Consider the following 10,672-nt stretch of genomic DNA (forward strand, 5'->3'; position numbering starts at 1 on the left):
CAGAAACCCACAAGAAGACCAACAGAGACAAATAACCCAGTCCCATGTGGGCTTTCAGAGACTGAGATAGAAACTAAAGAATATGCATGATTTTGACCTAGGCTCCATGCACATAGGTAGCTGATGGGAGCCTTGGTCTTCATATGAGGCACCTGGCAAGTGGAAATGGGAGCCTGCTTGTAACATGAGCTCTGTTGCCTGCTTTTAGATCACTTCTCCCTGACCAGGCTGCCTTGCATGGGCTCAAGTGATGAAATAAGTGTAGTGATGATGTGACTATATGTGATCAGAAAAGTTTTGGGGGCCTCCCAATTTCAGGAAGAGGGGAAGGGAGAAGGAGGGAATGTGTTGGTAACTAGGAGGAGGAGAGGGAGTGGGTACCCTCATGATGTAAAGTAAATAAACTAATATAAAATTTAAAGAAGAAGAAGAATGAAAAAAGGCAAAGGACACTGTCATTCAGAGAAGGTGGCAGCCTACAAAGTGGAAAACATATTTACCAACTCCATAAAAGAAACTCAATAAACTCACTGTTTCAGCAAATAGGATAAAGCTAGTGCAATGGCAGGTAAATTCAAACTTGGATAAAGATATGAATAACCAAGAAAGTTCATGCACTGACAATGGGTATGAACATTGATATATAAATTTTGAAAAATTGGCAATTCCTCTTTGTGGAACATAGACAACCCTGCATGACAGTGATTTTATTTTTATTGTTTGAGAATTCTATATATTCATATTGTGCATTTTCAACTAGCCAATTTCTTCCCATCTTAACAAATTATTATTCATGCTCCTTCTTTTTCTGACTATTTTCTGATTAGATTTAAATATTACTAAAAAAGAAAGAACTGGTAAAAAAAAAAAAAAAAAAAAGAAGAACTGGTGCTGCATCTCTACAAAACAACAGAAAAGAGTGGCTTCCAGGTTCCAGGAACAAGCTCATGGTATTATTCTACTAATTTTACCAAGTAATAAATTGATTCCTATTTTTTATTTTTTAATTTTTATTATTATTTACATGTTATTAACTCTGTATCCCAGCTGCATCACACTCCCTCATTCTCTCCCATTCCCACTCTCCCTCCTTCATTTCTTCCCTGCTCCTTTCCATTTTCACAATTTTAATCCTACCTTCCATGAGCACGGGATATCTTTCCACCTCCTGATACCTTCTTCAATTTCTTTCTTCATTGACGTAAAGTTTTTTTTAAACAGGTCTTTCACTTGCTTGGTTAAATACTTTATATTATTAGTAGCTATTGTGAAGGGTGTTGTTTCCCTGATTTCTTTATTTTTAATTGGTAGTTTTTATTATTAATTACATTTTATTAACTCTGTATCCCAGCTGTATCACACACACTCATTCCCTCCCAACCCCTCCCTCCCTTCCTCATCTCCTCCCTGCCCTTTTCCAAGTCCACTGATTGGGGAGGACTTCTTCCCTTTTCATCTGACCCTGTTTTATTAGGTATCTTCAGGACTGGCTGCAAAGTCCTCCTCTGTGGCCTAGCAGGACTGCTCCTCCCTTGGGGAGGTCAAAGAGCCTGCCATTGAGTTCCTGTCAGAAATAGTCCCTGTTCCCCTTACTATGGGAAACCAATTGGTTACTGAGCTACCACGGGCTACATCTGAGCAGAGGTTCTATGTATATCCATAAATGGCACTTGGTGGCATGTCAATCTCGGAAAAGACCCCTGTGCTCAGATATAATTGGTTCTTATGGAGCTCCTATCCTTTACACATCAAACTAACTCCCCCTTCTTTCATACAATTCCCTGCATTCTGCCCTAGGTTTGGTTATGAGTCTTACTATTTGCTTTGATACACTGCTAGGGAGAGTCTTTCAGGGGCCCTCTGTGGTAGGCCCCTGTCCTGTTACTTGTTTTCTTCTACTTCCAATCTCGATACCATTTGTCTTTCTAAGTAAGGATTGATCATCTTACCCTGGGTATTCATTCTTGTTTATTTAGGTGAATAGATTTCATTATGTTTATCATATCTCATAGGAATATATGAGTGAGTATATACCATGTGTGTCTTTCTCCTTCTGGGATACCTCACTCAGAATGATCTTTTCTTGCAAATTTCATGATTTCCTATTTTTTGATTGCTGAGTAGTATTTCATTGTGTGAAAATACCACAATTTCTGTATCCATGCCTCCATTGAGGGACATTTTGTTTGTATCCAGGTTCTGGCTATTACAAATAAGGCTGCTACAAACATGGTTGAGCAAATGTCCCTGTTGTGTACTTGAGGAAAATTTGGGTATATGCCTAGGAGTGGTACAGCTGGGTCTGGAGGAAGCATTATTCCTAATTGTCTGAGAAAGCACCAGATTGACTTCCAAAGTGGTTGTACCATTACCAACAGCAATGGAGGAGGGTTCCCCTTTCTCCACAACATCTCCAGCATGTGTTGTCATTCCAGTTTTTTATTTTAGCCATTTTGATAGGTGTAAGGTGAAATCTCAGGGTCGTTTTGATTTGCATCTCCCTGATGGCTAAGGATGTTGAGCATCTCTTTAAGTATTTCTCTGCCATTCTTTATTCATCTACAGAGAATTCTCCGTTTAGCTCCATAAACCATTTTTAATTGGATTACTTGATTTATTGCTTTTTAACTTCTTTAGTTCTTTATATATGCTGGATATCAGCCCTCTGTCAGATGTAGGGTTGGTGAAGATCCTTTCCCAGTCTGTAGGCTGTCATTTTCTTCTAACAGTGTCTTTTGCTTTACAGAAGCTTTTCAGTTTCATGAAGTCCCATTTATTAATTGTTGCTCTTAGAGCCTGTGTAGTTGGTGTTCTGTTCAGGAAGTTGTCTCCTGTGCTGATGAGTTCTAGGATCTTCCCCACTTATTCTTCTAACCGATGTAGAGTATCTAGTTTTATGTTGAGGTCTTTTATCCACATGGACTTTACTTTTGTGCAGGGTGATAAGTATGGATCTATTTTCATTTTTCTGCATGTAGACATACAGTTGGACCAGCACCATTTGTTGAAGATGCTGTCTTTTTTCCATTGAATGGTTTTGGGTCTTTGTCAAAAATCAAGTGTTCATAGGTGTGTGGGTTTATTTCTGGGTCTTCTATTCAGTTTCATTAATCCTCCTTTCTGTTTCTATGCCAATATCATGCAGGTTTTATTACTATTGCTGTGTAGTACAGCTTGAGATCGGGGATGGAGATACCTTCAGATGATCTGTTGTTATACAGGATCATTTTAACGATTCTAGGTTGTTTCTTTCTCCATATGAAGTTGAGAATCTTTCTTTCAAGGTCTGGAAAAAACTGGGTTGGTATTTTGATGGGAGTTGTGTTGAATCTATAGCGTGCTTTTAAAAGGATGGGCAATTTCACAATATTAATCCTACCAATCCACGTACACAGGAGGTCTTTCCATCTTCTGATAGCTTCTTCAATTTCTTTCAGTTTGTTAATATGGTGGATCACATTGATGGATTTCCCTATATTGAACCACCCCTGCATACCTGGGATGAAGCCTACTTGGTCATAGTGGATGATATCTTTGAAGAGTTCTAGTGTTTGGTTTGCAAGTATTTTGTTGAGTATTTTTGCATCAATGTTCATAAAGGAGATTGGCCTGAAATTCTCTTTCTTTCTTGGGTCTTTGTGTGGTTTAGGTACCAAGATGACTGTGGCTTCATAGAATGAGTTTGGTAATGTTCCTTCTCTTTCTATTTTGTGGAATAGTTTGAAGAGAACTGGATTTAGCTCTTCCTTGAAGGTCTGGTAGAATTCTACACTGAAACCTTCAGGTCCTGGGCTATTTTTGGATGGGAGACTTTCGATGACCACTTCTATTTCCATGGGGGGTATAGGACTATTTAATTAATTTACCAGGTCCTGATTCAGCTTTGGTAAGTCGAATTGATCAAGTAAATTGTCTACTGCATTTAGATTTTCAAATTTTGTGGCATATAGACATTTTATTTTATTAATTACACTTTATTCATTTTGTATCCCCCCAGAAGCCCCTCCCGTCCTCCCCTCCTGATCCCACCCTTCCTCCCCTTTAGTAGGATAAACCTACTAAAATCTGTACACCTAAAGAAACTAATCAAGAGGGAGGACTCTTGCTAAAATGCGCAATTCCTATCCAGAAAGGCAAAGAGGCTGGACATCAGAAGAAGGAGAAAAGAGAGAATAAGTCAGGAGACTGACACAAAGGACCTCTGAAAAGCTCTGCCCTGGAGACTATCAATGCAGATGCTGAGACTTATGGAAAACCTTGGGCAGAGTGCAGGGTTTCTTAGGAAAGAAGTGGGAAACAGTAACATCTGGAGAGGACAGGAACTCCACAAGCAGAGCAACAGAACCAAAAAATCTGAGGGGTCTTTTCTGAGACTGATACTCCAACCAAGGACTATGAATGGAGATAACCTAAGACCCCTGCACAGATGTAGCCCATGGCAGTTCAGTATACAAGTGGGTTCCAATGTGATAGAAATGGGGACTGTCTCTGACATGAATTAACTGGCCTGCTCTTTAATTACCTCCCCCTGAGGGGAAAGCAGCATTACCAGGCCAGAGAAGAAGACAATGCAGACACTCCTGATGAGACCTAATTGACTAGGATCAGAAGGAAGGAAAAGAAGACCTCCCCTGGAAATCATGAAATTTGCAGGCAAATGGTGGGATCTAGAAAAGATCATTCTGAGTGAAATATCCCAGAAGGAGAAAGACAAACATGGGATATACTCACTTATATAAACCTATAAGATATGATAAACATAATGAAATCTATACACCTAAAAAAGATAATCAAGAGAGCAGACATGGGGTAAGATGATCAATCCTCATTTAGAAAGACAGATGGGATGTACATTGAACTTATGACAGGAGTCTACTGAGCGCATCTGAAAGACTCTAACTAGCAGTGTTTTCAAAGCAAATACTCATGACCAAACCTTTGACAGACTACAGGGAATCATAAGAAAGAAGGGGAGTTAGTCTGATATGGAAAGGATAGGGGCTCTACAAGGACCAAATATATCTGGGCACAGGGTCTTTTCTGACACTGACATTCAACCAAGGACCATGTATGGATATAACCTAGAACCTCTGCTCAGATGTAGCCTGTGGTAGCTCAGTAACCAATTGGTTTCCCAAAGTGAGGGGAACAAGGACTATTTCTAACAGGAACTCAATGACTGGCTCTTTGGCCTCCCAACCCCCCAAGGGAGGAGTAGTCCTGTTAGGCCACAGAGGAGGGCTTTGCAGCCAGTCCTAAAGATACCTGATAAAACAGGATCAGATGAATGGGGAGGAGGTCTGCCCCTATCAGTGGACTTGGAAAGGGGCACGGTGGAGATGAGGGAGGGAGGGAGGGACTGGGAGGGAATGAGGGATAGGGACACGGCTGGGATACAGAGTTAATAAAATGTAACTGATAAGAAAAAAATAAAATTCAAAAAAAAAGAAGACCTCCCCTATCAGTGGACTTGGAGAGGGGCATGCATGCAGAGGGTGCAGGAAGGGAGGGATTGGGACAGGAGGAGGGAGGGAACCACAGGGGGATCCAAAGGGAATAAAGTGTAATTAGTAAAGAAAAAATACATAAAAATTAAAAATGTTAGAACAGAAATGAAAATGTTTTTTATGCTTTGGTAATTATGTATATTAAGTAGCTGTAACCATTAGGTGCAAATGATAGACTAGATAATCTCACCTCAAAAGCCAACCCCTCAAACTGTACTCCCCGGCACGTAAATGAAAAAAATGGTGATGCAGTGTTAGAGAAGTGAGTGGAAGACACACATTCTACATAAAGAATTGTAATCTAAAACAATGGAGAGAAATTAAGTAAATTATTACCATAGAAATTAGTTAGAACAAGGCAGTAGCCAATCAATAATACATAATGGAAAGACTTACAGTGTTTCTAGCTGATCTATTACCTTGAATCATCATTCACCAGTAGAAATGTGAAGCACAAATCATGTGACACAGCAGCTTTTGGTAAGCATGTGGCTAAAACAAGAATCCTCGCTATGGTGCTCATAGTCCTTCATGTATTTTCCCTAGATGATGTGAGGGGGTGGAAGAAGTGTACTCCTTCATGCTGAAAATTTTATTTTAGGAATGAGCCTATATAGACAATGCTCAGAATTGGCAGGAAATGAATGACTTGAAAAAAAAAAAAAAGAAATACAAACCTGTACTTTTGCTGTACTGTGATTGACTAATGTTTATGCAGTTTTGTCCTATGCTGCAATGGAAATCAAATCAGAGTGCATTCGCAACACTCAAATGCTCTGAAATCCACATAGATACTATAAGAGGACTTGCTCTAAGATTCAAATTATGCAAAGATCAATACATGGAAGCAGTGTTCTGCTCTCTCAAAGCTTAGCAGAGACGGGAACCTACTTTGAATCATTTCCCTTCCTGCAAATAACACTAGAAAACTCTATTATAGAAATGATGATTGAAATAGAAAAAAATTTAGTTAATGATATCTTATTTTTCTTGGAGTGTATGTGTGTGTGTCCAGATAGGGTGCTACTCAGTAATGCAGAGTGATCAGAAATGTACAACAATCCTCTTCCCTTAGCCCTGTGATTCTTAGTCTTGACAGACCAAGCAAATGTTCAGTTTCTTAATCTATAATTTATGGTGAGGTGACTTTCAATTATTATCAGTGAAGATACAGACAAACACTCAAATTCATGGACATATTTGCTTTAACACAAAAGAAACCATGGTTTTCAAGCCAGCATGAAGACATTTTCTAACAGTGAAATACATGCTGTGTTTGAGAATCCTACATAACAACATGAACCTTCAGTCAGTGAAGGGCAGGAAGAGATGAACGAAGTATAAAAAAAATCAACCCAACGCAACCTGTAACCTGCAGTCTTTCCTGACTACAAGATATGCTGAGGCAATAGGGGCACAGACCTGTGGAAACAGCCAACCCATGACTGCTCCAAATTGAATTCCACAACACAAAAGAAAGCCCTTGCTTACACTACCTACAAACCAGATGCAAGACAGACAAAAGACCCAAGATAGAAACAGAAATGATTAAAAGAGTCAGTGAAAGGATTCCTACTGATATTCAGCTGTACTCACAGACTGGTGTCTAACCTAAGCGTCATCAAATGGGCATCATCATCCAGTATATGGAAGCAGATGCAGTGCCCAGAGCCAAACAAACACTAGGCAGAACCAGGGGTACCCTGCAAAAGAGGAAGAGGAAGGATCATAGGTGCCAAAAGGATGGATGACACCAGGAGAACAGAGCCAAAAGGACAATAAGCAGGGTACATAGGGGCTTACAGAAACTGAAGCAACAAACACAAACCCATACGGGTCTGAAATAGGTCCAGAGCTAGGTCCTCTGGATGTAAGTTATGGTTATGCAGCTTGTGTTCTTGGACTATTAACAAAGGGAGTGGAGGATGTCTCTGACTCTTTTTCCTGGTCTTGAAATTATTTTCTTTCTACTGGGTTGCCCCATTCAGTTACGATAAGAAGGAGTGTGCCCAGCCTTTTCATATCTTGTTAGGCAATGTTCTGTGGATATCCAAGGTATATCTGCTTTTCTTAATTGTTTTTGGAATGGGAAGTAGGGCAGGGATTGGGAAGAATGAAGGGAGGAGAAACTGTGGTTGGGATATAATGTATGAAAAAACAATAAAAGTTTTAAAAAAGTACTACCACATTTTTTTAAAATTGTTCATGATTTACTAAATTTTTTAAAAGTAATTAAAAGAAATTTGTGTAAACCAATATAGAACAAGTCTTCCTTTGTATCCCCCCATAAGCCCCTCCCTCATCCCCTTCCAGCCCCACCCTCAGTCCTCCTAAAAACTGTGTAGCCCAGGCTGGCCTCGAACTCGTGATCCTCCTGCCTCTGCCTCCTTCAGCAAATCCTACCAGTGTGTGCAAAGTGTAATTGATAAAAGTTAAATAAAAATTTTGAAAAACAAAGACAAAAATATCTCTTCCATTGTGTATTGCATTGTATATACAGGCACTGATACTAATTAAAATAATTTTTTTAATTTCTATTTTGTTTCTAAGATATAATAACAACTATTGACAGTATTTTTATTTCTCTAATGTTTGTTAATGTGCTCTAATACAATAAAGTCAGATATTAGTAAGCACTCAGGGAAACTCATAGTTCTATAGTTAATAACTAAGATCATTTCTTTGTGGAAATATAAAATGAGAGTGTATATAAAATAGATGAATGCTACGTTAAAGAAAGGTGGGAGCCCACAGTTATTGTTGAACACTGATGCGGCAGAGTCACTTAGATCTCTTGGGGTAGGATTATAAAAATTGGGATATTCTCTGAGGACATCACAGGAATGAGAAACCATGTCTCAAAAAGAGCAAGATTTTTTAAGTGTCTGAAGAACTACGGTTGAAGTTTCACTCTGACAAAGTTTCACACCCACATAAGTATATATTCACATGACTAAAATAGCTCCTGTGCACCAACTTTACACTCATTGATCAGTGATTCCAATGATTTTTTTTTCAGGGAAGCCTCTCTTTATCATGGATGTTGATTAATAGGGAAACTCATAATGGCAAATACATGTAGAAAATAACATCCTACTTTTATGTTTATGTTTCAAAACAAATTTCTACTGTTCTTATTAGGGACAAAACTCTAAAATTTATGTGTTTGTGTCTTAGTTAGTTAGGAATTTATCACTGTGAGGTGTCACCATGACCATGAGAACTCATATAAAGAAAACCATTTAAATGGAATTGGAGTTTCAGAGTCTTAGTTCATTATCATTTTGGCTAGTCCCACATGCATGGACCAAGATATATATTACCATTCCAAAAGTGAACATAGTGAGAAAAATCCTGGAGCAATGAGAGACCAAAAATTAACTGGGCTAATTCCACACTCTGTATCTCTATGTCTGAGGTCAATGCCATTTTCAGAACTACAAATCCTTTCAGCTTTGTTGACTACAACAAACTTTCCTCTCTTGTGTTGGTTACACTTCCTGTTAGCAGCTCTCCTTGACAGGTATACCACAACCCTGGCATCTCCAGGGTCTGTGATCTCCAAGTCATCCAGGCTTTACCTTCAAAGCTTCACACAATGCTCTTTCTGTAGGAACACCCTTGACATATTCCTGGCCTCAGCAGCAGAGAAAGATAATATGTGGGGAACAGGCTCCCCTTTTCTGGGGTCAAAGGGAGACGAGAATATTGAAGGACGAGGAAGGGGACTGTGAGGAGAGAAAGATGGAGGAACCCTTGGGATGTAATGTAAATAAACTTATATAAAAAGTAAAGTAATAAAAATAAACCAGACCGGCCTTGAACTCAAACGGTCCACTAATATTAAAGGGGCGCACCATCACATGTGACACTAATTTCTAGTGCACATTGACATCATGTCTTTCCTTGTACTAGTACTTCATTAGATTGCTATAATTCTTTACTAATTCTATGCTATGAACTATAAAATGGGAAAGCAAGAGGATATGAAAAGAAGCAATTAGGTTGATTTCCGGAGGAAGAGCAAAGAGAAGGCTGGAGTACCCTGGGACACAAAGTTCTTTGCAAGGCTAGTACATATCAGAGGAATGGTCCCTGAACATTTTGCCCTAATCAGCATTCAAGGACAATGAAAAAGTAACAGCCTCTTCAAAGAACTCTGTTACTTTGGAGCACTCACAAATAACTCATAATTGCTTTAGGTAATTAGCAACTGGAGAAAATATCAGAATTATTTGATCCCAAGGCCAGCACTGTCATGGCCACTCCAGGGGAAATGAAGATTGTAGTTCTGAAGGGACATGAGGTCACAGAGATGCAGATTCTTATTTCAGCATTGAGATGCTTTCATCTCTGACAGTGCTGGCTCTGAGGACCCTAAGAGCTACATACTGAACTTAAGGTTCCTGATAGAGCAGGACTTAAGGAAGCATTTGTAGTTCAGCCTGGAGAACAGTTCCAACAATAAAGGAGCTTTGGTAAGTGCTGAAATCTACAAAATGGATTCTGGGGTCAAAACAGATGTAGAGGACATACTTTCAATGGAAAGAAATACTTTCAGGCTGTACTAAAAACAACTGAAAAAAAAAGAGTTTACTGAGCTTGTACTAAACCCTCACACAGCTAATATAAGGTACTGAAATCTTTGAGCCTGAATTTAGAAGGTTACAAATCACATTGATATGTGATTTCCAATGTGATTAAGAATTATGATTGCCCCATTAATATTTTCCTCAAAACATATTTTACAAAAATATGCTTATTTACGTAAACTTCAATGACTTTTTGAATAATTATCAGAGCTGTTAGAATAATGGTTTCATGTTTATAGTAAAGATTATAATAGGACTATAAGAATCATCTAACCCTGGAGTGAAGCATAATATGAACTGGTTTCTAGAGTAAAGAACATTATGATTTACCACTACATTCATGACTTGACAAGGAACCGTGTCTGTCCTAAAAGTCATATTTAATGACTGCTGAGTCTTCTTTCCCGCTTGAATTTGAGAACACAGTGTTGAAGGGAAGTTGACTCTTGTTGTGAATCTTGCATAACACTCTTTTGGAACAAGTTTGTTCTGTCGTTTGTTTTCATTTGGTGTTATGAAAATGTTACTCTCATTGAGATATGTTTTCCAGTTTTCACTACTTGTGTAGAAACT

Source organism: Meriones unguiculatus, chromosome 14 (assembly GCF_030254825.1).
Source record: "Meriones unguiculatus strain TT.TT164.6M chromosome 14, Bangor_MerUng_6.1, whole genome shotgun sequence".
NCBI classification, from domain to species: Eukaryota; Metazoa; Chordata; class Mammalia; order Rodentia; family Muridae; genus Meriones; species Meriones unguiculatus.